General features: G+C 37.8%; 1 long non-coding RNA gene across 1 annotated transcript; it reads left to right on the top strand.

Moving 5' to 3' along the window:
• Positions 1-854: 854 nt before the first annotated feature.
• Positions 855-26,217, top strand: LOC126948372 (uncharacterized). Its single transcript, XR_007723420.1, has 3 exons — positions 855-936; positions 5,910-6,128; positions 26,118-26,217. It is a non-coding gene; the product is annotated as an uncharacterized LOC126948372 (long non-coding RNA).

Here is a 26,217-nt window from a genome sequence, read left to right as displayed (position 1 = left end):
CTTTTTGGTAAATCTCTTGCCACCAAACTCCCCTCTGTTTCCTCTGCTTCCTCCAGCTAGAGGCAGAGTAATCTCTGAATTGAAGCGTTCGTTGGCTGTAGCCTGTTCCGTGCGAGTAGTGTAAACGCAACGCCACTGCCTTTGGCCTCTCCCTCCTGGCTGTGCCCACAGCTTCTGCCGCTGGATAGGTGATTTTTAAAAAATCACAGCTAATCATTGTTGGTTTTTGTGACGGGTGTGACTCACTGTAGCACATTGTTTACACCTACCCACCTCCCACTAGCCTCTCTGTGTGAATTTTTAAATGCAAGTGAGTTGAAGATAGGCCGGTGCCTACAGAACCACTAAGTTAACTGATTGCCACCTGTAATAATCATAACCCAAAAGGAAAACCTAGCAGTAGAAAATCGCTATAAGTGACACGTGAACTAGAGATATGTTTTTTTCTCACCATTTAAGAGCTTGCTTCATATTTCTCAATCTTACGTATGCTTTAATCTGTACAATCCAAGTAAAAGAAAGGAAGTTTAACATTTAGACTGCAGTGGCCCTTGAGTATCACTCATTTATTAATTAATACCGGTAAGTAAGAAACCAAGGTTCTACCATTTCCGCTCTGATTTTTAAAAAACAGTCTTAAATAAGACATGTTCCTTTGGCTTGGAGGAAATTCAGTACCACATTGTCTTGATATCGTTTTAGAATCCAGTCTATCTTGTCATTTTTTTTTCTTTTTTTTAAGTTTAAATTTTAGGCTATATGTTGACAAATCCAGCAGATTTCTGTAATGCTCCCAAGAAAGTGAGGTTTCGTTCTACTGAAACATGCATCTGATTCTTGGTAACAGGTGTACCATGCCCAACTTGCACAAGTTTGTCTCATTTGACAACCTGAACCCTTTGAAATTTGTCTGGAATTTCCTAAGAAAGTTGAGAAGTAAGTATCTATTTCAATATTTGTGAAAGTAGCTAAATGGGTCCTGTTAATTTTCATGAGATTACATAATTAACCTAACTTGATATAGGATATGATTTTGACAAGTGAAGAATAAAAAAGGATGATTCTATAAAGTTCTCCATTATAATTTACATAACATGATATTTTATATACTCTCTTGTATCCCAAGGCTGTAGGCACCACCTCCTAACTGTATTTGCTGAGGTTAATATCAGAATCCTAAAGGTAGTAACTAAGCATTTTTCACTTCCAATATTTGGTATTTTTAGTAGGAGATTAATTTTAAATGGTTCTATTGTGGGTTCTTTTTCATTATTTTCATGGCTACACTTTATCAGCTGGCCATTATTACCTCATTCCTATGAGTTAGTTTTACAAAAAGCCTAAGCATTTTAACAAAATGAATTGTCACACAAACAGCATTTATCACAATCTGTACATACAGTCGAATGAGCCAAACCTCCTTGCTCATTTTTTTTCCCACTATCCCAATCAAACCCTATTAAGGAAGTAAACCCATCCCCTACCATTTGATCTCAAAAGCAATTACATAGCAAGAAGTTTTGTTTTTTACTTTATTTTTCTTTTGTTGGTATGTAGTTAAGGGCTGGGACTCTGGAATCAGATTGCCTGAGTTTGAATCCTGGATTGACACTTAATTTGTAATTGCCTGGTCCATGTTACTTAATCTTCCTAAACTTCGAATTTCACCTCTGCAAGATGGAGATAATAATGGTCCCTACCTTGTAGAATTGTTGTAAGGATTATCCAAAATAATGCATGTGAAGCACTTGGCACACAAATTATGTAATTCGTAGATGTTTCTATTTTTAGTATCTTCATGGTATGTTTTCTCTTCTGATTCAAACACCAACACACATGCGTGTATGTGTATGGATATTTGAGATTAGTGTTAAAAACTGATAATGACATTTGCTGGCAATATATGGTATCTATAACCAGGAAGTCATTAGTGATTTTAGAGTGATTCCTAGGTCCTTCCTGCCTTTTTTTCTTTTCTTTTCTTTTCTTTTTTTCTTTTTTTTTTTTTTTTTTTTTTTTTAGGCGGAGTTTCGCTCTTGTTGCCCAGGCTGGAGTGCAATGGCACAATCTCAGCTCACCGCAACCTCCACCACCCGGGTTCAGGAGATTCTCCCGCCTCAGCCTCCCAATTAGCTGGGATTACAGGCATGTACCACCATGCCCGGCTAATTTTGTATTTTTAGTAGAGACGGAGTTTCTCCATGTTGGTCGAGCTGGTCTCGAACTCCCAACCTCAGGTGATCTTCCTGCCTCCACCTCTCAAAGTGCTGGGATTAGAGGTGTGAGCCACAGTGCCCAGCCTTGCCTTTTGTTTTTCTTATGGTATATTTGTCTTCTATTAATTAACCTTAATATTAGACTAAACATATTAAATGTGAATGATGACATAAAAAAGAAGACATTAAACATGTGAATAAGTGATGAAGGCATCAGTAAAATATAGAAGACTTGATCCAACTTACATTGAAAATCATGTGGCCTTCTAGGTTGTGACATTAATGGTGCTTGTGTGTACTGCCTTTCACCATGTCAAGAATTGTTTGAAATGAATACTGGAACCCTGGAAAGTCAAACACAAATAAAAACCCTATGAAGCTTGCCTACACATGTCTGCTCCTTTGTAAATTTAGAAGGAGACTTCAATATAGCAAATAGGCAGAGTGTTAGCATTTTCTGAAAATGTTTGCTCAAAAAGAATCTTAGTATGAAAATACATCTATTGAGTGAGAATAGGGGAAAACCACTAGAGAAGTAGAGAAATCAACTTTATAAGCATGTATCTATTACCTAATCATTGTGATGTTAAAATTTGTTTTTCCCAGCAATGAAAATGAAAATATTGAAAAAGAAAGCTAGGCTTGAGTGTAAATAGCATATTGTACCTCGGACACCTCAATAGAGTAGTGTGTAGACTCAGTATGCTTTCGGTCCAGAGATCATCAAGTGGAAAGATGTTTTTCTTTAGTAATTACTTATATAAGGAAAATTAAATAGCATATTCTCTTAAAGAAAAAGCAGGAATATTACTCATTCTTTGGAAAATCCCAAAGACCCACAGCAGGAGATTAGCATGTTGTTTTTCTTTCTCAAGGCATTTAGGAAGAAAAAAATATTAATAAAATGTGATGCTTAGATGAAATTATTTTGCAAGTTTCCTTATAAATTATATGTATTTTACTTAAAATTGGTTAAATATAAATAATATACTGAGAAAGAGTTTATAGGGCAATGACGGCTCATATTTCTGTTCTAAAAGAAAAAACAGAGCCAAATAGTCTTTGAGTTGTAGCATTGCCAAGTGGACCCCCTGCACAGCTTCCTGGTAATGTTTTATTATAACCTGGACAAAATATATAGATATTATTAATACTAACAAGATGGAACCTGACTTTTAGGGTCACTAACATTATATCCAGTTAACCAGAATCCACATGGTCTCCAGCTCTAGTCTATTCACACACCAACCCTCTACCACATATGGTTTATACAGCTTGGCTAAATCCATCCTGTTTTTATCTAGCCCTAAACAAGACAAACTCCATTTCTGAAACCCTTTAATAAACCTGTACTTTCTATCATGTGAAATACAAACTTCTTATCCTAAGAACCAAAGCTCAACAGGCTTTCAATCCCACATCTCTCTATTTTGGACTATCCAAATCACCATCTCTACCTATTGGAAAACTACCAAAAATGTTATCTTAAAGATCCCCTGAGCTGAAATTATTTTCATTTTCCCTTCTTCTGTCACTAATTTGCACCTCCCATAACGCAATAGCACAGCCTATCTTGTGTCATCATTATTTCTGGATCGTTTGTTTCCCTTGTTTACAAGGTATCAAATATCTCACTCAGGAGCTTGTACATATCTATTCCTTCTTCCCAGACCTCTCTTCCTCCTGATATCTATAGGCTCCATCCCTCATTCTTATAGGTCTCTGCTCAAGTGTTACCTTCAAAGAAATATTGCCGGGCATGGTGGCATACTCCTGTAGTCAGCTACTTAGAAAACTGAGATGGGAGGATGGTTTGAGCCTATGAGTTCAGGACTAGCCTTGAGAACATAGCAAGACCCCATTTCTAAATAAATAATTTTTTAAAATCTCCCGACTCTGTTATCTAAAATAGCATTCTCCTCCCCATTCACTCTCTGCCTTCTTAAATTCTTGAATTTGCTTGAACATACTTATTATAATCTGATTATATTTATTTGTTTGCTTGCCAGCTTTTTTCACCCACCAGAAGATAAGTACCATGAGATCAGGGACTTAATTTAATTTGTTTTGTTTACTGCTATATGCCATATACCTAACAGTATGCCTGACTCATTTTGGTGCTCTAAAAGTAGTTCAATTAATGTGTGAAGCCAAATTGAGTCAATAATAAATTTCCAGGGCATAATTATAGACTATCTCTAACTTTAGCTAAAAATTGAGCATAAAGACATAGGAATTTTCTCAGATGTCCTTGGAAAACAATTTTTTTAAATGTATGTCTTACATAAAATACATTAAAGTTATACTTATGGGACATGGACCCCACTTTTTTGAGATAATTTTCAGAAAGAGTGTATATTAGCCTCAAATGTTTTCATAAACCAATTGTGCCATATTTTCAAAGATACTTTGCTCATTTAAGAGCCAATGGTACTTTATTATATGACAGTTTGCACATTTGCTCATTTCCCAGAGTTTTAGTTCTTTCAACTGTGTATCTGGGGTGTGTGTGTGTGTGTGTGTGTGTGTGTGTGTGTGTGTGTGTGTATTAGGTTCTAAAGTACGTTTTTGGTAATTATTTAAGAACTTGAAATGTATAGAAGCATTTAAGCCTAAAATCACACTTACAATGCACTATGTATATAGCTCTTAAGAAAGTTAAGATTGTGTTTTGTGTGTATGTATGCTAGTAAAGTTTATTTACACTACATTCTCTCATGTCAATCACATTTAAGTCCTGGAAGTTTGTATTTCTGTGTTTACATACAGAGTTAAGTACATTCCTGAGAAAATGTAATTCAGTAAATGAGTTTTCACTCATCAATCCTTTGAGTGCCTAACTGTACCTTTTACTGCATTATTGAAGAATCAAAGGAACTATGAGACATGGTCTCTTCCCACTTGAAGTGTACAATATCTCTGAGGTAGCATCCTACCTAGATCTTATGATACCCTCATTCTTAATACAAAAGGACTTCCTAGGGAAGGATATTCCAAGCAGAAGACTAACATATTTAAAGACATGAGCTCACTAGAGAACAAAATGTGTTCTTAAAGGCAAGCAGCTCAATTTAGCTACAGCATGGAGAGGTATGTAGGTGAGGGGAAATAAATGAGCTTGTATGTAACCAGGGTCAGATAATGAGGGGACTTGTGTATCAGACAATTAAGTTTGGACCTGACCCTTCAAACAGAGTCAGTGGGGGAGTTTTAAGCAAGGAAATTGTGTGATCATATTTGCTTTCTAGAAAAGTCTGTCTGTAGCAGCATGGGGAGTGGAATACGGAAGGAGAGGCAAAACCAAAGGCAGGGAAGCTAGTTATGAAATTATTGCAATAGTACACAAAAGAGATGAAAGGGTGTCTGAACTATGTAGCAACAACAACAACAAAAAATCGAATAGTACATTACTATTTTTCTTAAAATATTCAATGATCTTCCATTTCATTGTAAAAAATACAGACATCTTTCAACATCACCCATCCTCTTTATAATGAAAGTGATAGAAACTCAACTCAGACCCAATTAAGTAAAAAAAAAAAAAAAAAAAAGCAAACTCCCAAACTCAGTTACCTAACTGAGAAGTTGAGGGTGCATTTAGCTCTCACCCTGATTGTATTCAGACCCTTAACTGAAGTCCTTAAGTTTTTCTCCTTTCCTTTTCTTTATTCCTTGGCTTGCTTTTATTTTCAGGAAGCCTCTCTTCACCTTTGGGGCAGGATGACTGTCAGCAATTCCAGACCTACTCTTCAGGGCAGCATCCCCAGGGAAAATTACCTTGTTAACCACAGAAAAGAAATCCTATGGAGGACTTAAAATGATTTTGCTTGGGTCACACATTCCTTTCTGTGACTGAAGATGGGGTTAATTTTATTGACCAAGTGCAGGACACATGATGTACCCTTGTATGAGGTAAGGGAGCCCAACAAGATTTACACATACAGTAAAGGCCGATGTAGGAAAAGCCTAGGGTGTTTACCAAAAGAAGAAAGGTGAAACAATTTGCTGGTCAAACTTTAACTTCAGCCATAATCATATTTCACCACATGCTACTCCCAGGTTTTCTCCTTTTAGCCTCTTTCCAGTTCCTTCAGTCTTGCAAAAGTGGATTCTTGAGTCTGCAAAACTACAAATCGTGGCTTCCCACCTCTGAATCTCTGTTCAATTTGTTTATGTTACTTTAATTCCTTCTCTATCCCTGCCTGTTAAGATAGAAATTCTAGAAATTAATGCCTTGTATATATTCTGTGCTTCATTGAAGAGACTTGTCCAAGCAATTGATTAGATATTCAGAAGACATAAAAATACACAAAGCAGAGATACTATCCTCAAATAACTTTTAATTAGAAGGTTAAATAAAACACATATACAAATAACCAAAGTAGGACACAAACAACACAAGTGAATTAAAGAGGGCAATGGAAACTTAGTGAAGGAAAGGAGCAAGGACTGACTGAAATTCAGTGCATATTTGTTTTGAAGGAATAAAATGGACAAATGAAGGAAGTGATGTAAATGAGTAAACTGATAAAACATAGAAATTTAAATCATCCAGAAAGATAATAAGATTAGGCTTTTCACCATAAAAGGTAAAGTCATCAAGAAAAAAATGATTTTTTGTGCTTTTGTTTTATTTTTATTATTATACTTTAAGTTTTCGGATACATGTGCAGAACATGCAAGTTTGTTACATAGGTATACACATGCCAAAGTGGTTTGCTGCATCCATCAACCCGTCATCTACATTAGATATTTCTCCTAATGCTATTCCTCCTCTAGTGCCCCCACCCCCTGAGAGGCCCCAGTGTGTGACATTCCCCTCCCTGTGTCCATGTGTTCTCATTGTTCAATTCCTACTTATGAGTGAGAACATGTGGTGTTTGGTTTTCTGTTCCTGTGTTACTTTGCTGAGAATGATGGTTTCCAGCTTCATCCATGTCCCTGAAAAGGACATGAATTCATCCTTTTTATGGCTGTGTAGTATTCCACTGTGTATATGTGCCACATTTTCTTTATCCAATCTATCATTGATGGGCATTTGAGTTGGTTCCAAGTCTTTGCTACTGTGAACAGTGCTACAGTAAACATACGTCTGTATGTGTCTTTATAGTAGAATGCTTTATAATCCTTTGAGTATATACCCAGTAATGGGATTACTGGGTCAAATGGTATTTCTGGTTCTAGATCCTTGAGGAATCACCACACTGTCTTCCACAATAGTTGAACTAATTTACACTCCCAACAGTGTAAAAGTGTTCCTATTTCTCCACATCCTCTTCAGCATCTGTTGTTTCCTGACTTTTTAATGATTGCCATTCTAACTGGCATGAGATGATATCTCGTTGCGGTTTTGATTTGCATTTCTCTAATGACCAGTGATGATTAGCTTTTTATCATATGTTTGTTGGCTGCATAAATGACTTCTTTTGAGAAGTGTCTGTTGATATCCTTTGCCCACTTTTTGATTTTTTTCTCTTGTAAATTTGTATAAGTTCTTTGTAGATTCTGGATATTAGCCCTTTATCAGATGGATAGGTTGCAAAACTTTTCTCCCATTCTGTAGGTTGCCTGTTCACTCTGATGATAGTTTCTTTTGCTGTGCAAAAGCTCTTTAGTTAAATAAAATCCCATTTGTCAATTTTGGCTTTTGTTGCCATTGCTTTTGGTATTTTAGTCATGAAGTCTTTGCCCGTGCCTATGTCCTGAATGGTATTGCCTAGGTTTTCTTCTAGGGTTTTTATGGTTTTAGGTCTTACATTTAAGTCTTTAATCCATCTTGAGTTAGTTTTTGTATAAGGCTAAGGAAGGGATCCAGTTTCAGTTTTCTGCATATGGCTAGCCAGTTTTCCCAACACCATTTATTAATAGGGAATCCTTTCCCCATTGCTTATTTTTGTCAGGTTTATCAAAGATCAGATGGTTGTAGATGTGTGGTGTTATTTCTGAGGTCTCTGTTCTGTTCCATTGGTCTGCATATCTGTTTTGGTACCAGTGCCATGCTGTTTTTGTTACTGTAATCTTGTAGTATAGTTTGAAGTCAGGTAGCGTGATGCCTCCAGCTTTGTTCTTTTTACTTCCGATTGTCTTGGCTATATGGGCTCTTTTATGGTTCCATATGACATTTAAAGTAGTTTTTTTCTAATTCTGTGAAAAAGTCAATAGTAGTTGGATGGGGATAGCATTGAATCTATAAATTACTTTGGGCAGTATGGCCATTTTCACAATATTGATTCTTCCTACCCATGAGCATGGAATATTTTCCCATTTGTTTGTGTCCTCTTTTATTTCGTTGAGCAGTGGTTTGTAGTTCTCCTTGAAGAGGTCCTTCACATCCCTTGTAAGTTGGATTCCTAGGTATTTTATTCTCTTTGAAGCAATTGTGAATGGGAGTTCACTCATGATTTGGCTCTCTGTTTGTCTGTTATTGGTGTATAGGAATGCTTGTGATTTTTGCACACTGATTTTGTATCCTGAGACTTTGCTGAAGATGCTTATCAGCTTAAGGAGATTTTAAGCTGAGATGATGGGGTTTTCTAAGTGTACCATCATGTCATCTGCAAACAGAAACAATATGTCTTTCTTTCTTCCTATTAGAATACCCTTTATTTCTTTCTCTTACCTGATTGTCCTGGCCAGAACTTCCAATACTATGTTGCATAGGAGTGGTGAGAGAGGGCATCCTTGTCTTGTGCCAGTTTTCAAAGGGAAAGCTTCCAGTTTTTGCCCATTCAGTATGATACTGGCTGTGGGTTTGTCATAAATAGTTCTTATTATTTTGAGATACATGCCATCAATAGCTAGTTTATTGAGAGTTTTTAGCATGAAGGGGTGTTGAATTTCATCAAAGGCCTTTTCTGCATCTATGGAGTTAATCATGTGGTTTTTGTCATCGGTTCTGTTTATGTGATGGATGACGTTTATTGATTTGCATATGTTGAACCAGCCTTGCATCCCAGGGATGAAGCTGACTTGATTGTGGTGGATAAGCTTTTCGATGTGCTGCTGGATTCAGTTTGCCAATATTTTATGGAAGATTTTTGCATTGATGTTCATCAGGAATATTGGCCTGATTTGTTATTGTTATTGTGTCTCTGCTAGGTTTTTGAATCAGGATAATGCTGGCTTCATAAAATGAGTTACGGAGTAGTCCCTCTTTTACTGTTGTTTGGAATAGCTTCAGAAGGAATGGTACCAGCTCCTCTTTGCATCTCTGGTAGAATCTGACTGTGATTCTGTCTGGGCCTGTGCTTTTTTTGGTTGGTAGGCTGTTATTTACTGCCCCAATTTCAGAACTTGTTACTCTTCTATTCAGGGACTCTATTTTTTTCTGGTTTAGTCCTGGGAGGGTGTATATGTCCAGGAATTTATCCATTTCTTCTAGATTTTCTAGTTTATTTGCATAGAGGTACTTACAGTATTTTCTGATGGTAGTTTGTATTTTTGGGGGATCAGCGGTGTTATCCCCTTTGTCATTTTTTATTGTGTCCATTTGATTCTTCTCTTTTTTCCTCTCTGTTAACCTGGCTAGCAGTCTGTCTATTTTGTTAATCTTTCCAAAAAACCAGCTCCTGGATTCATTGATTTTTTTTGAAGGGTTTGTCATGTCTCTATCTCCTTCAGTTCTGCTCTGATCTTAGTTATTTCTTATCTTCTGCTAGCTTTTGAATTTGCTCTTTCTTTTCTAGTTCTTTTAATTGTGGCAATTTTAGATCTTTCCTGCTTTCTCCTGTGGGCATTTAGTGCTATAAATTTCCCTCTAAACACTGCTTTAGCTGTGTCCCAGAGATTCTGGTATATTGTGTCTTTGTTCTCGTTGGTTTCAAAAAGCTTATTTATTTCTGCCTTAATTTCATTATTTACCCAGTAGTCATTCAGGAGCAGGTTGTTCAGTTTCCATGTAGTTGTGAGGTTTTGAGTGAGTTTTTTAATCCTGAGTTCTAATTTGATTACACTGTGGTCTCAGAGACTGTTTGTTATGATTTCTGTTCTTTTGCATTTGCTGAGGAGTGTTTTGCTTCCAATATTGGCCAATTTTAGAATAAGAGCATTGTGGTGCTGAGAAGAATGTATATTCTGTTGATTTGGGGTGGAGAGTTCTGTGGATGTCTATTAGGTCTGCTTGGTCCAGAGCTGAGTTCAAGTCCTGAATATCCTTGTTAATTTTCCATCTTGTTGAGCTGTCTAATATTGACAGCGGGTGTTAATTTCTCCCACTACTATTTTGTGGGAGTCTAAGTCTCTTTGTAGGTCTCTAAGGATTTGCCTTATGAATCTGGGTGCTGCTGTACTGGGTGCACATATACTTATGATAGTTAGCTCTTCTTTGATAGTTAGCTCTTTCATTACCATTATGTAATGCCTTTCTTTATCTTTTTTGATCTTTGTTGGTTTAAAGTCTGTTTTATCAGAGACTGGGATCAAAATTGCTGCTCCTTTTTTGCTTTCCATTAGCTTGGTACATTTCAATCCCTTTATTTTGAGCCTATGTATGTCTTTGCATGTGAGATGGGTCTCCTGAATATAACACATGGATGGGTCTTGACTCTTTATCCAACTTTTCAGTCTGTGTCTTTTAGTTGGAGCATTTAACCCATTTACATTTACGGTTAAAATTGTTATGTGTGAATTTGATCCTGTCATTATGATGCTAGCTGGTTATTTTGCCCGTTAGTTGATGCAGTTTCTTCGTAGTGTTGACGCTCTTTAAAATTTGGTATGTTTTTGCAGTGGCTGGTACCAGTTTTTCCTTTCCATATTTACTGCTTCCTTCAGGAGCTCTTGTAAGGCAAGCCTGGTGGTGACAAAATCTTTCAGCATTTGTTTGTCTATAAAGGATTTTATTTCTCCTTTGCTTATGAAGCTTAGTTTGGCTGGATATGAAATTCTTGGTTGAAAATTCTTTCCTTTAAGGATGTTGAATATTGACCCCCACTCTCTTCTGGCTTGTAGTGTTTTTATAGAGTGATCCACTGTTAGTCTGATGGGCTTCCATTTTTGGGTAACCCAACCTTTCTCTTTGACTGCCCTTAACATGTTTTCCTTCATTTCAACCTTGGTGAATCTGACAATTATGTGTCCTGGGGTTGCTCTTCTTGAGCAGTATATTTATGGTGTTCTCTGTATTTCCTAAATTTGAATGTTGACCTGCCTTGTTAGGTTGGGGAAGCTCTCTTGGATAACATCCTGAAGAGTGTTTTCTAATTTGGTTCCATTCTCCCCATCACTTTCAGGTACACCAATCAAATGTAGGTTTAGTCTTTTCACATAGCCCCATATTTCTTGGAGGATTTATTTCTCTTCATTCTTTTTTCTCTAGTCTTGCCTTCACACTTCATTTCATTAAGCTGATCTTCAATCTCTGATATCCTTTCTTCTGCTTGATTGATTCAGCTATTGATACTTGTGTATGCTTCATGAAGTTCTCATGGTGTGTTTTTCAGCTCCATCAAGTCATTTATGTTCTTCTCTAAACTGGTTATTCTAGTTAGCAATTTGTCTAACCTTCTTTCAATGTCCTTAGCTTCCTTGTATTGGGTTAGGATATGCTCCTTTATCTCGGAGGAGTTTGTTATTACCCACTTTCTGATGCCTACTTCTGTCAATTCATCAAACTCATTCTCCTTCCAGTTTTGTTCTCTTGCTGGCGAGGAGTTGTTATCCTTTGGAGGAGAAGAAGTTGTGGTGTTTGGTATTTTCAGCCTTCCTGCACTGGTTTTTCCTCATCTTCCTGGATTTATCTACCTTTGGTCTTTGATGTTGGTGATCTTCGGATGCGGTTTTTGTGTGGACGTCCTTTTTGTTGATGTTGATGCTACTCCTTTCTGATTGTTAGTTTTCCTTCTAATAGTCAGACCTCTCTGCTGCAGGTCTGCTGGAGTTTGCTGGAGATCCAATCCAGACCCTGTTTGCCTGGGTTTCACCAGTGGAGGCTGCAGAACAGCAAAGATTGTTGCCTCCTCCTTCCTCTGGAAGCTTTGTCCCAGACGGGCATCCACCTGATGCCTGCAGGAGCTCTCCTGTATGAGGTGTCTGCTGATCCCTGCTAGGAGGTGTCTCCCTGTCAGGAGGTACAGGGGTCAAGGACCCACTTGAGGAGGCATCTGTCCCATAGCAGCGCTCAAGTGCTGTGCTGGGAGATCCACTGCTCTCTTCAGAGCCGGCAGGCAGGAACATTTAAGTCTACTGAAGCTGTGCCCACAGTTGCCCCTTCCCCCAGGTACTCTGTCTCAGGGAAATGGGAGTTTTATCTATAAGCCCCTGACTGCGGTTGCTGCCTTTCTTTCAGAGATGCCCTGCCCAGAGAGGAGGAATCTAGAGAGACAGTCTGGCTACAGATGCTTTGTGGAGATGTGGTGGGCTCCACCCAGTTTGAACTTCCAGTTGGCTTTGTTTACACTGTGAGGTGAAAATCACCTACCCAAGCCTCAGTAATGGTGGACTCACCTCCTTGCATCAAGCTCAAGAGTCCCATGTCAATTTCAGACTGCTGTGCTGGCAGCAAGAATTTCAATCCAGTGGATCTTAGCTTGCTGGGCTCCGTGGGAGTGGGAGCCACTGAGCTAGACCACTTGGCTTCCTGACTTCAGCCCCCTTTCTAGGGGATTGAATAGTTCTGTCTCACTGGCATTCCAGGCACCACTGGGGTATGAAAAAAACTCCTCCACCTAACTCAGTGTCTGCCCAAATGGCCACCCAGTGTTGTGCTTGAAACCCAGGGCCCTGGAGGTATAGGCAACCGAGGGAATCTCCTGGTCTGCAGGTTGTGAAGACTGTGGGAAAAGTGTAGTATCTGGGCTGTTACTCATGGCACAGTCCCTCAGGGCTTCCCTTGGCTAGGGGAGGGAGTTTCCTGACCCCTTGCACTTCTGGGTTGAGATGACACACCACCCTGCTTCGGCTCACCCTCCATGGACTGCATCCACTGTCTAACCATTCCCAATGAGATGGGCTGTGTACCTCAGTTGAAAATGAAGAAATCACCCACCTTCTGCATTGATCTTACTAGGAGCTACAGACTGAAGTTGTTCCTATTCGGCCATCTTGCCAGCTACCAAAAAAAAAAAGAGATTTATTTTTAATTTGGAGGAGAACTGAGCATGTTTAACGAAGTAAGATGTATTAAGTTCATTAAGAAAAAAAAGTGGATAAACGTAAGTTTTCTGTCCAGAAAAGGAAAGAAAAATGAGATCCAGAAAATAAATGGAGTTCAAAGCTAACTCTAAAAACATATATTTAAATGACTTTTTAAAAGAGCAAGAAAATGTTTTAGGAAAATACCTCTTAAAATGATGATTGGCTTAAACTTAAAATGGCAAGAATTTGGTTCAGAGTAGATTTCCCTGCTTGTAATGAGTAAATTTTTCTTTTGTTTTCATATGCTCAATTATAATTTATGGACTACATTAAAGTAACAAAATACTTTTTTATACAATATCAAGTGCCGATTTCTTAATAATCTAGTTCAGTTCAAAGTATAAAAGTGTTCTTCCAGTCATTTATATATAAATAGAGTTGTTAAGTGTCCCTTACAGTATTAAGAAATCAATATAAATATTTAATGCAAAGGAAACAAGAGATGATTTAAGTATCTTAGGATTCAAGTTGGAGATAATTGCCCTCTCACATTTCTTTCTCATTTTCTCTCTTTCAGAGAAATAAATGTACTATATTTGATGCTTAAAATAATAATTATAATTTTTAAATTCACAAATCAGGTTGCAAGCCTGAAGTAGCAGGTTCACATTTATTCTAGTACTCTCACAATGGAAAATATATTAGACATACTCAATATGTGTGATGCTATTATGAAAAAGAGCCTTTTAGACTTTACCTCAAACCCATATTATTATATCTAAAATTTTGGTTTATGTAATAGCTGCTTTGAGCTAACTAAATCATTTTGATCACTAGAAGGTGATAGATATTTGCCTATTTGCCCCTACACATATAGAGAGGTAATGTGCAGCCTTGAAGGATTTCCTAATAGAAATTTTCCCTTTTGTAAAGATTGCCTGTGGATGGAGGAGCCAGGTGAAATGTGGCTCTAAAGTGGGTAGGCATGATGAAAATGTGCACATAAGAGCCATTTTTATTTTTCTGAGTCACACCTCATTCCTGAAGAGTTCAACTAGATCTCCTTCCTCTTTCAATTTATTAAGAATTTCAGATATGGCCCTCTCTATTTATTTATTTATTTATTTATTTATATTTATTTTTAGTTGAAGTTTCACTTTTGTTGCCCAGGCTAGAGTGCAATGGTGCAATCTCGGTTCACTGCAACCTCCGCCTCCCAGGTTCAAGCGATTCTCCTGCCTCAGCCTCCCAAGTAGCTGGGATTACAGGCATGCACCACCGCGCCCGGCTAATTTTTGTAATTTTAGTAGAGATGGGGTTTCACCATGTTGATCTGGCTGGATGATCTTGAACTCCTGACCTCGGGTGATCCACCTGCCTCAGCCTCCCAAAGTGCTGGGATTACAGGCATGAGCCACCTCACCTGGACCTCTATTTTTATATGTTACCAACCAAATGCAATGTACAGAGGGGTGAAGAATGTGGGAATAATGCACCTCCATAAATTATGTTAAGTGTTTACTTCTCAGCCTCATCTTCCAATGAACTCCTTTGAGCACCCAGCCTGGATGCTAGATTTAGTGATGTGCATACGTGTTAACCCTACTTGCTTTCTTTCACTCTGGTTTCTTCTTTTTGAGCATTCCTTTTCCAAATACTTTTTTCCCTTTATCTTTTTAACCCCAATACTCTCAAGCCAAAAAATGTAGATTTCAGTTCAAATGTCTCCTCTGCCATGAAACGTCCTTCCTTTACCTTCAAGATGGAAGTAGTACTTTTTCTTTTGAACTTCTCTGGCACTTCATCTGTAATACCTTTGTTGCAAGATCACCATTTGATTCCCAGTAATTTTTATTTATGCATTTTCATCTGCCCTATTTGAGAAGTGGTTCACAGATTTGTTTGTTTATTTTAATTCATTAGGGTGCCTGGCACATGGTTTATCTTGCACATGTAAATACTTCATAAATATTTTTAATCAATGAATAAATGAATAAAAAAATGTAAGAAAGGAAATTTATTAAAAGGTCATTGCACACATATCTGCAGCCAACTGACCTTTGAGAAAATTGCCAAAAATATACGGTTGAGGAAGGACACTGTTTTTAAGAAATAGTGCTGGGGTAATGGGATTGCCATATGCAGAAGAATAAAATTGGACCTATACCTTTCACCATATATGAAAGTTAACTCAAGATGGATTAAAGACTTAAATGTAAGATCCAAAACTATAAAACTACTAGAAGAAAACCTATAGAACTCTTATGGATATTGATCTAGGCAAAAAATTAATAAGTAAGACTTCAAAAGCACAAGCAACAAAGACAAAAATAGACAAATGGGACTCAGTTACACTGAAACCCTTCTGCACAGCAAAAGAAATAATCAACACAGTAAACAGATGACCTTTATAATGGGAGAAAATGTTTGCAAACTAGGTATCTCACAGGAGGCTAATATCCACAATTTACAAGGAAATCAAACAACTCAACAACAACAATAATAACAAAATAACCCCATTAGATATGGAGCCAGAGGCAGGGGAAAAATAACCCCATTAAAAGGGGGGGACAAAAGACATGAATAGGCATTTTTCAAACCCGACATACAAATAGTCAAAAAGCATACAAAAAAAATGCTCAAACATTATTAATCATCAGAGAAATGCAAATTAAAAATGCAATGATGTATCATCTTAAGCCAGTCAGAATGGAATGTGTGTATATATACATAATGGAATGTGTCTGTGTGTGTGTATATATACAGATATACATATAATATATACACAGAAAATGGAATGTATACACACACACTGTAGAACACTATTCAGCCATAAAAATAATAAAATCACGTCTTTTGCAGCAATATAGATAAAACTGGAGGCCATTACCCTAAGTGAAATAACTCAGAAACAAAAAGTCAGATATCACGTGTTCTCAGCGAGAACTAAATAATGGGAGGTAAATTATTAGTAGGAGCTAAATAATATGTACACATGGATACAGAGTGTGGAATGATAGACATTGGAGACTTGAAGGTTGAGAGGATGGGTGGGGGTAAGAGACAAGAAACTACTTAACAGGTAAAATGTACGTTATTCAGGTAATGGTTACACTAAAAGCCTAGACTTTACCACTACTTAATGTATCTGTGTAACAAAACTGCACTTGTACCCCTTAAATTTATATATTTTTTTTAAAAAGAGGTTATTGCAGTCCTTCAATGGTGCTCACATTATTCACACTAGGATGGTGGTGGTGTAGATAGAATGGCAGCAGTGGAAATTGATGTAAATGGAAAATTATGAAAGTTATTCGGGGTATAGAACTGATAGGACATGGAGAGGAAAGTGAGAGAGACAAAACATTGGAGATCATTTCCAGATTTACTGCCTGAGGAATTGAATAGCTTATTGTACCATTTACTAAAATAACCAATTCTGAAGAAATAGCAGTTTGGGGAATAAAAAATAATTTGCTTTATTGGGATATGTTGAATTTTAGGTACTTGTGGGAAATCCAAGTGGAAAACAGCAGCTAGCTATTGATGATAGATCTGGAGTGAAGGGAAGTACTGTGGACATTGTGGATATTGTGGACATTTGGGAACTGTCCGCACGTGCACGATTGATAAGAGAGATAGTTCATCAGAGTGTATAAACAAGGAAGAGAAAAGGGCCTCTGACACAGCTGGGTGGAATAACAGCATTTTAAAGTGTACGTTCCAAAGTAATCTTAAAAAGGAGAAAAAAGGAGATGAAAAGCAGCAAATGCTGGTGAGGGGATAAGAATGAGAATTGTAAAGTGTCCAGTGGGGACATTGGTGGCCTCAGTGAAACAGTTGCTGTGGAAAATTCAGGGCAAAAGGCAAACTAAAGTGTGTTAGCAGTCAGTTAGAGGAGAGGAAATGAAAACAGTCATCATGAACGTTCATTCCAGAAGTTTGACTGTAAAGGGAAGGATAGAGATCGATTTGTAGCTGCAAAGAGAAATTGGGTCAGGTATTTTTCTTTTTGATTTTTGTTTTTACTATTGGAGAGATTAACTTTGAATTGTTGATCGAAAGAACCAAGTAGAGAGGGTCAGACTGATAACAGAGAGAAGGGAAGGTTGATAAGGTTCTTGAGAATGTAGAAGGGCCTGAAAACTAAAGTTAAGAGGATGGCAATAAATGCAGACACAAGTAAACTTGCAGAATTTGCAGGGAAGTTGAAGGAACTTCTACCTGATAGTATCTATTTGTTCAATGGCATAAAATTCAAAGTCATCTTTAAATTATGTATGTGAGTATGTGTGTTTATCTGTGTTGGTGTGTAGTGTAGAGAAGCGTTGAAAGTTTGGAATGAACGATCAATATTTAAAGCAGCAAATATGTGTGTGTGTGTGTATATATATGCTTATATATGTGTCTGCATATATATATTATATGTAAGAGTTATTAAAACTAAAAGCTAATTGTAATGTCATATTATGTCATATTTAAAAGACATAATATAGGGCCAGGTGCGGTGGCTCACGCCTGTAATCCCAACACTGTGGGAGTCCGAGATGGGTGGATCAACTGAGGTCAGGAGTTCGAGACCAGACTTCAACATGGTGAAACCCCACCTCTACTAAAAATACAAAAATTAACTGGGCATGGTGGCAGGTGCCTGTAATCCCAGCTACTTGGGAGGCTGAGGCAAGAGGATTGCTTGAACCCAGGAGGCGGAGGTTGCAGTGAGCCAAGATCGGGCCACTGAACTCCAGCCTAGGCAACAAGAGCGAAATTTTGTCTCACACACACACACACACACACAAAAAAAAAAAAAAAAAAAAAGACATGATATGATAAAGAGAATCTTTGTGTGTGTGTAAGTGTACTTGACCATTATTTTATGGATTTAGGTTTACAAGGCTAGTGGTAAAGAACCTGGTGCACAATTTTTGCATCAAGGCAGCTGGTATAAGGAAAATAAACATACAGGGTAAAAAGTACAAGGCTATGACTGCGTAAGTCTAATTCCTATGCTTTGCCCTCGGAATAAGTAACTGAATACAAAGATAGGCATATATTCCATTTAATTTTGCATACATACACAAACACTGGTAATAATAATAGTAGCAGTAATAGACAACAGCTATCAAGAGCTTTCCATGTGTCAGACACCAGTCTAAACTCCTTACATGATCTTCACAATAATCCTATTAAATAGGCACTCTTTACTATCTCCACTGCACAGCTGAGGAAACAGACACTGAGTATAAAAAAATTGACATTATTTGGGAATTCATGAACTACCACATAGCTAGTAATTTCTGGAGCTAGGGTACATAGCAATATATAACAGATATACTCATTACCTTTTTAATAAATTTCTATGCATTATTGTTAACCATACACTATGTACAATTATCCAAGTTTATTACTAAATAAAGCAATAACATTTATTTGTTCTAGATTCCCAATGAAAATGGCAGAGTAAGTTCAGTGATTAAGTGCTCTTCTCACACCAAACTTTTATCAATAACTTTTAAAAAAATGATATGAAACAGTGTAGTTGTGATGGTGAACTTTATAAGTCAGTTTGACTGGGCCACAGGGCGCCCCAGATATTTGGCTAAACATCACACTGGGTGTGCCTGTGAGAGTGTTTCTCGGTGAGATCAACATTTGAATCCGTAGAGTAAGTAAAGAACATTGCTCCCCTCAATGTGGGTAGGTCTCATCCAATTCATTAAATACCTAAATGGAACAAAAAGGTGGGAGAAGAGAGCACTCTGTTTCTCTGCCCACTGTCTTTGAGCTGGGACTTTAGTCTTCTCCTGCATTTGAACTTGGACGTGGGGCTTACACCATTAGTTATCCTGGTTCTCAGGCCTTCAGATTTGAATTGGAACTTTACAATTGGTTCTTTTGCGTAGACTTGCCAATTATAGATCTTGGACTTTCAGTCTCCACAACTGCATGACACAATCCCTTACAATAAATATTTTATTAATGCTATTCAATACGCTTTGTTTCTGTTTATCTGAAGAACTGCCATACAGTCATTATGTTCAAGGACAAACATTTTCATTGGCCCAAAATAGAAGAGAAACACACAGTGGTAAGAAAGGTTAAAGCTACAGGCCTTGCTGGCTTCTAGGTCTGAAAGAATGTAAAAAGCCACAAGGAAGTCAACTGCTGCAAATAAAAGAGATGAAAAGCATCCAACACACAGCAAAGACCAGAATCAGGCTCCACTGTGACATCAGGGACTAGGACGGATGAAAACAGTGACTTCTGCCTAGGTCTGCTCTGTGAGCAGGGTAAGAGACCACTGTACAACCTGGAAATGGGTCAGGCCACCCACTGGCATGGAGGTGAGATATGCAATGTTGCCACATGTGTGGCAGAGAGATCATGGGTACAGAGAGAGAGAGATAAATTAACTATTCAGAAAAGGCTAGAAAGTAAGCATAAGTGATAAACTATTATTGAGAAAAATCAAATAATAAATAATATAATCCTAGAGATAAATTCACTCCCAGTGAATTGAAAATAATGGATCTAAAAATTACTTTAACCTAAGTATATTTAATGTTGTCAAAAAGATAGAGGAATAAATGGCACACTTAAAAAATAAAAATTGAGAAACCAAAAAGAACCAAATATAAATTAAGAAGAGAAAAAATACAGAAAATAAGTAATCCTGGAAGCAAGCTATAATTACTAAAAAAATCACTAAAAAGTTAAAAAATGCAGACTGGATAAAGACAAATATAGTATGGAGGACCTCGTTCAAAACATAGGGAAAGGACAAGGTGGTAAATATTAAATATTAAGAGAAGTTATGGATTTTGGTGCTTCTGCCTAGAGTGCAGAAATACGTAAAGAGTGTTACTCCTACTCTGAGAACAAGAAAAAGCCAGAAAAACAGCAAAATCATAACTTCTCTTGAGCCCATCAGAGATCTAAGTAGCCTGAAATCCAAATCAAGACATGACATAAGCATGCTTCACCTGTGTTAGAGCCTATAAGGAAAAGATGGATGTCAGGTACACATGAACAAGTAAGAGGAATCCAGCTGAAATGTGAACAAATTTCTAAAGGCTTAGTTTAAGCTTGGGTAAGAAAATATAATCCCTGAGAGCAACAGAGGTAAGTGGAATCCACACCCACTATTTCTTCTCTACAGGCTTCCTTCCAATGCATACTAATAAAGATGGCAGGCATGGAGACTATAGAAAGCTTCTCTCAGTGGTGCAGGCCTGGAGGAAGGAAAAGCTCCTTTCCACAGAAAAACCAGGAAGCCCCAGCTAGACCCTAGCCCTTATAAAACAGAAGTCTTCAGCCCCTGGAGGAGCATGTAGCAAACTATTGCTCCCAGAGCACAGTGGAAGAAGACCTATTACAGCTGAGAAATGGATATGAAAAGGAACCCTCTACCCTACATTGCAGATGATGCCAGATACATCTGACAAAGTGTTGGATTTTTCTTCTCTGATGTCAGATTTTAGATCTTTTGCTTTTTTTAAATAAAGATATAATAATGCGTAACATTGAATGACTTCTTGAATGGTTTAACTAAAATTTAGCTATCAAATAAAAGGTTAAAGAGATTTAGCCAACTGGTAGTGTTCTTACTCTTCAGGAAACCACCCTTTTCACTGTTGCTGTATTATTATTTTGGCTTTTACTGCTGTTACTTTAAAAAATTATTATTCATTTAATATCAATGACACAATGCCCATATACCTCCTTATTAGCCTGCATACTTATCCACATTTACATGTTATACTATGACTATAAAAAGGTAATATTCTCCGTCATGTAAAAAACTTCTGTTAGGGTGAGAAAAGTGTATTCCTAAACTATCAAAGTCTTGATCATTCCCTGAAGAGAATGCTGTACTACTGCTGACATGAAAACAGGCTCACTTTTCTCCAAACTCTCCCTAAGTTTGACTCTCAGTATAACTCCAGGCGCAAGTGACTACTTCCCCAGTGGCTCTTCCCAGTTGTGAAGAGGCTGGGAATGTTTGCAGGCCTCTCCCACTGAGACTGTTATTTTAGCCTCATTATTAAAACAGGTTGTACTATCTAAGTTGCTAGATTGTTTAGAGGTTAAATGAAATAATGAGGTAAGAATTCAGAATCAAACCAATACCCATTAGGAACTGTAATTAAGGACTATTTTTATCCCAGCAAGTTAAATGCCCTCAATAGCTTGTTCTGAGTATTAAGCAACTGGGATTACACCCTGGAGGTTAACCTCAAGAGCCAAATATTTTCCTGCTATTGCCTAGGGAGAATTCACCACTAAAAAATTACCTCAAAGAACCAACCAAAACAGCAGAAGAATTCAGGAATGTACTCTCTAAATGCTGTCTAATAGTCTCGCCTGTATTTCTAAGATGGTAGCCTCAAAAAATATCAGTTTAACTGTGGCCCATACCCATTTCATTCTTGGTCACTGGACAAATGTAAGATGGCTCTAGTGAGCTACTTGCTCAATCCTAGTATTCACACACAACCATGTGATTTCTTCATTTGCCTTTTTTTTTTTTTTCAAATTGATGTTTCTTTCAATCCAACCTTAATTTCTCTAGAATCCTAGCTTGTGGTAAATATATTTATCCATATATGATTTACTTCATGTTTTTTCAAACTCCCTACATCAACTAAAACCAAGTTGGAACATAGGTTTCCCTGAAGACAAGTCAAGTGGTGACTGTTCATATTCCTACACCCTGATTCTGTTACCTCAGGGTGCAGAAAGGACAAAATCTCTTAGCTCACCATTGCTGCCTCCAGATACATTACTTTTTCTCTTAAATGTAAAATATTTCCTCACTTGATGCATAATAGTTTGTAACACTCAACATTTGTCACCCATTGACATTCTGTTCACTTCCCCTATTTGTTGAATAATTTGATAAAATGACTTGTGATTTTTCTTTTCATTACAATCCATGCTATCTGTATTAGTCCATTTTCACAGTTTTGTAAATAAATACCCAAGACTGGGTAATTTTTAAAGGAAAGAGGTTTAATGGACTCACAGTTCCACATGGCTGGGGAGGCCTCAGGAAACTTACAATCATGGCAACAGGTGAAGGGGATGCAAGGACCTTCTTCACATGGTAGCAGCAGGGAGAAGGGCAAAGCAGGAGAAAGGCCAGACGCTTATAAAACCATTCTATTTCGTGAGAACTCACTCACTATCACAAGAACAGCATGGGGGAACCTGGCCCCCTGATCCAATCACCTCCTTCCCTCGACACATGGAAATTACAATTCAAGATGTGATTTCGGTGGAGACACAGAGCCAAAACGTATCACCATCATCATAGGAAACCTCAAATTTCTCATGACTAGCCATCAACACTTAAAATGCTTAAAAATGTGCTTCAAAATGCTTTCCATAATTGAAAATTCTAGGAAAATGATACTTTTTAACAACTACCAGTAAGCTTATAGAATTCTGTAGCAATTATTACATAAAAAGAGAATCCATTTCCCTTTCTGTTTAAATATACCAAAATATTGTAAAACTATTCAGCAGTTGGACCATGCTTATGTAAAGTGTAGCTCATTCAGCAAGGAATAAGCTGTTTAAAAGTAGTATCATCTATATGTAAATATATGAAGAAGCAAAATAATTAGTATAGGATAACAGAACACATAAACTACAAAAAAGTCACATACAGCACTCAAAAACTATCAGTGTATGAATGCATATCAAAAACTACAAATAATTACCTTGTGTGTGTGTACTCTTCAGGAAACCCTTTTCTAGGGGGCCAAAGGAAATAAGGAACTAGTTCTGTTTCCATCCATTTGGATTCTCCTCCTCATCATCTAGTGCTGCCATCTGCTGATCTCTTCTGCATCCCACACTTTTTGTATCCCACATTGGAGCAGAACTGAGGTTATTAATTTTAATAGTAGAGAATTATTCAACTCCCTGGATAAAGCTTCCTTACAGTCAGACTCCTTGGAGGCTTTATCAGTGGTATTTCTGTGTCCACTGATAGCCACTCCACTGTCTGCACAATTTAAGATTTGTCCTTCTTCCAAAAACCCTGAAAAATGCCAGGCTCAGCCACTTACTACCTGGGAATGGCCTTTCTGCCCTGCATGCTCTCTGCTCTGTGCCTTCTGACTCTTTCTGAGCCCATCTGAACTGTGTTTTTTGGAGCTTCCAGGCTGAGTCCTACCTCACAAAGGCTCCCTCTCTACTCAGAAAACATGAACTCCAGATTGCTTGATTGTGACATCTGATAGTGCTCCCAGCTTCAGTTACCTGGAGTTTTACTGATTAGCTGTTTGTACTTGCTTACTATAGGCTGTAGGCATAAACGACACATGTACAAAAACAAAATATCAAGATTCAGAGAACTTCAATAATTGTTACAGGAAACAAGAAATGATCTGACTGCAAAACAAATAATAGAGTTCCTAAGGAGTACTGACGAATCAGTTCAGGATGGACACATATTCTGATCAAAAAGAAAACAACTAGCTACATGGTTTTCTCAATCAGCATTCATAAGAGCAGAAAAGGAAAGCCATTTAGTTGAGTTCATTCAGGTTTGCAGGTTGGCCAGGTAATTGGCAAGGGGGTTCAGAGTATTGAAAAAAGGGTGATTAAAATTATGGACCATGGACTCTGCTGTCTGAAAATACTGATGAGGTCAGAAAACTTGAGTGAAAGTAGACAAACAGATAACTTGAAGGTAGAAAGCTGTCATCTGACAGTAAGATATCTGAATTAGTGACATCACAAATGGAGCAGTCCAGGGCAATACAAATCAAGATTATGACCATAGAAATTGAGTGGCTGCTGTGGAGGGGTGAAAAATATCACTGAATGAGTATCTGAAAGTCATGGAGGACAGAATACTGAGCTCCTCTGTCTCTCAACTTGCACAGTGGACCATGTTCTAGCCATTAAAGAATGAGAAGGAATGGTCAGGAGGTTGATTAATAATAGCAATGAGGCCAGGCATGGTGGCTCATGCCTGTAATCTCAGTACTTTGGGAGGCGGGCAGATCACAAGGTCAGGAGATCGAGACTATCCTGGCTAACATGGTGAAACCCCATCTCTACTGAAAATACAAATACAAAAAATTAGCTGGACGTGGTGACACGCACCTGTAGTCCCAGATACTCGGGATTTTGGGAGGTTGGGACAGGAGAATTGCTTGAGCCAGGGAGGCAGAGTTTGCAGTGAGCTGAGATATACCACTGCACTCCAGCCTGGGTGACAGAGCAAGACTCTGTCTCAAACAAACAAACAAACAAAAGCAAAGAAGTAGAGAAAGAAAGTGAGATAGCGTAGGAACCAAGAGTTGGGCAGTTGGAGAATGAACAGTGGTCTGGAAGCAGCTCATGGGAGCAAGGAGGACACCAATACCACGTGAGGTGAATGGGTTTTGAAAGTATTAGCCTTTTCCAAGTGAGGTGATATGGTTTGACTGTACCCAAATCTCATCTTGAATTGTAGCTCCCAAATCTCCATTTGTCATGGGAGGGACCTGGTGGGAAGTAATGGAATCACAGGCGTGGGTTTTTCCTGTGAAGTTCTCGTGATAGTCAATAAATCTCATGAGATCTGATGACTTTATAAAGGGCAGTTCCCCTGCACGCACTCCCTTGCCTGCCACCATGTAAGATGTGCTTTTGCTCCTCTTTTGCCTTCTGCCATGATTGTGAGGCCTCCCCAGTCATGTGGAACTGTGAGTCAATTAAACCTCTTTTTCTTTATAAATTACTCAGTCTTGGGTATTTCTTCACAGCAGGATGAAAATGGACTAATACATGAGGTTTCTGCAGAGCATATGCTATTCTCAGGGTATAGACAATTTTCAGTTAGGAAAAGAAATTTGGAAGAATATTCTGAGAAAAAATGTTCAGAAAATACAAGTTTTAATCCTGGAGTCCCAGGGGCTCAGGAGAAGCAGGTAATTAAAGAAAAATTATGTCACAGAAGAAGTACACACTTCTGTGTAGTTTTCTGTATGCAAAAAGTAGATGAAAGATGGACTAAAATGGATAGACAAAAATAGCAAAGCTAGGAATGGCGATTTCACTCTCTCAGTCTCTCATACCATTGAGGACACTTCAACCTAAATGAACTCAATTGCAGACCAAACTGAAAGCCTAAGGCTTGGGGCATAGGTTCAGGTATTTCATTTCCACATCATCTGTGTTTTTTTTAACTTATTCAACAAATATTTGTTGAGTGCATACTATGAACCAGGCAATATTCTGGGTGATTGGAATACATCGGTGAACTAAATAAGAAAAAAAACAAAACAAAACAAAACAAAACCTGCTTTCGTGGTGTTTCTGTTCAAGAGGGGGAAGACAGAAAACAAATGATAGATAGCTCTACAAAACAAAAAAGGACATGACATAGGATGTTAGAAAGCGATGAGCGAGAAGGAAAGAAAAAATATACAGTAAGGGGTGGTTATGTGTGACAAGAAGAATGAATTAGACTCTTACATAGGGTGATCAAGTTAGGACTCAAGGAGATAATTATATTTGAACAAAACTTGGAGGAGATGATGGAATTAGCCACATGGACACCCAAGGGAAGAGCATTCTAGGCAGAAGGAATAGCCCTTTCAGATACACTGAAGTGGAAATGTGCCTGGTTATGTTTTAAGAATATATAGAAATAAGTGTGGGTTGAGCAGAGTGAGGAAGAGAGAGGTCAGAAGATTGGTACTTCTCAAACTTCAGTGTGCATACAAATGAGTTGGGGATATTGTTAAGATGCAGAATCAAATTTAGTAATTCTGGCATGAGATTCTGCATTTCATTCTGCATTTCATTCTGCATTTTTGTTCCCAGGTGATGAAGATGCTACAGATCCTATGGCCTGTGTTTTGAGTGTCAAGACTTTTGGAACAGTGAAAGCAATTAAATTAGGGAAGCATTGTCTCATTACAAC

The sequence above is a fragment of the Macaca thibetana genome, chromosome 2 (assembly GCF_024542745.1).
Source record: "Macaca thibetana thibetana isolate TM-01 chromosome 2, ASM2454274v1, whole genome shotgun sequence".
Classification (NCBI taxonomy): Eukaryota; Metazoa; Chordata; class Mammalia; order Primates; family Cercopithecidae; genus Macaca; species Macaca thibetana.
This window is presented reverse-complemented; position numbering and strand designations above follow the sequence as displayed.